Below are 1,192 nucleotides of genomic sequence, written 5' to 3' on the forward strand. Positions count from 1 at the left end.
CTTTCATAGTCATTGGTCTCTCATTGGATCAGGGTTCTGATCATCCAGTGTATAATAGTGAAGTACTACTTCTGGTCAATTTAGGAAACAGATAAATGCATCTCTATAAAGTCCACTAGCTATGATGCAACCAGGAATCATGTCCTACAACTGTTGTTAGTCCGAAGATGCGGAAGTGTTGAGACTGAAAACTGAGAAGGCTCATACTGAAGCCCAAATTCACATTAAGAAAAGGCAAATAGATTATAAAACTGTAATACAAATTAATAGATTAAGTATACCTTCTCAGCGTTTGCTTGGGCTTCACATGCTTTGGTGTGCTCTCCAGCATTGAAAGCAGATAAATCAAAATCCGCTGATGGAACCTGTGTAGACCACAGTCGAAGGCTGATTGTGGTTCTGGTCTTATACCCTGGTATGGGAACATCATACGCAACTGCCTTTATATCCTCTCCACCAATCCAATACCTCTTTCCATCTGATCCTGTAGAGACTTTTCCATAGAATTTGATAGGATATGAAACATCATTCCTCACAACTTCCCATGGACTTCCAATCTGCATGGACAACCAACAATAATGAACATCCACATTGCATGAACTGAGTAAAAGTAAATAAGTCATACAGAAAGAGATAAACTATCTAAGGACGTAAACACATGTGAAATCAAGAACTGAATAAGTAATAAGCATACTTCAAGCCAATCTTCAGCCACCTCCTCCTGACCATCTTTTGTAATCCGTTGCTTAAATAAACCATACTTGTACCTAAGTCCATAGCCCCATGCTGGGTAGTTTAGTGTTGCCAAAGAGTCCAGAAAACAGGAAGCAAGCCGTCCCAAACCCCCATTTCCAAGAGCAGCATCTGGCTCCTGTCAATAATTATTCAAAAATTAACAAGTAGTCAACTCCAAATAAAAACATAAAGACACAACAAGTATGGCATGTATGGCTTCTGAATATTATAACAGTCGATGCACAAAGTCACAAATGAATACACATAGTCCAACTGTTGTTGAGTAAAACACAGAAGAACTTGGAAAACTAGGTTTTTTCTGATGCGTGAAATAAAAGTCACACTGACCTGAGAAGCCACATTTTCTAGATTGTGGCCAAGGTTTTTCAAAGCTTCCGCAAATGCACCAGTAAGCTCCAGATTACCAATTGCATTTAACAATGCTCTACCCTAAACA

At 39.0% G+C, this 1,192-nt stretch overlaps 1 long non-coding RNA gene across 1 annotated transcript; it reads right to left on the reverse strand.

Moving 5' to 3' along the window:
- Window positions 1-258: 258 nt before the first annotated feature.
- LOC125851472 (uncharacterized) lies at window positions 259-1,188 on the reverse strand. The gene is made up of 3 exons (XR_007444913.1): window positions 1,084-1,188; window positions 695-871; window positions 259-557 (listed from the first exon to the last, which is right to left on the reverse strand). It is a non-coding gene; the product is annotated as an uncharacterized LOC125851472 (long non-coding RNA).
- Between the last annotated feature and the right edge of the window lie 4 nt (window positions 1,189-1,192).

The sequence above is a fragment of the Solanum stenotomum genome, unplaced genomic scaffold, assembly GCF_019186545.1.
Source record: "Solanum stenotomum isolate F172 unplaced genomic scaffold, ASM1918654v1 scaffold26070, whole genome shotgun sequence".
NCBI classification, from domain to species: Eukaryota; Viridiplantae; Streptophyta; class Magnoliopsida; order Solanales; family Solanaceae; genus Solanum; species Solanum stenotomum.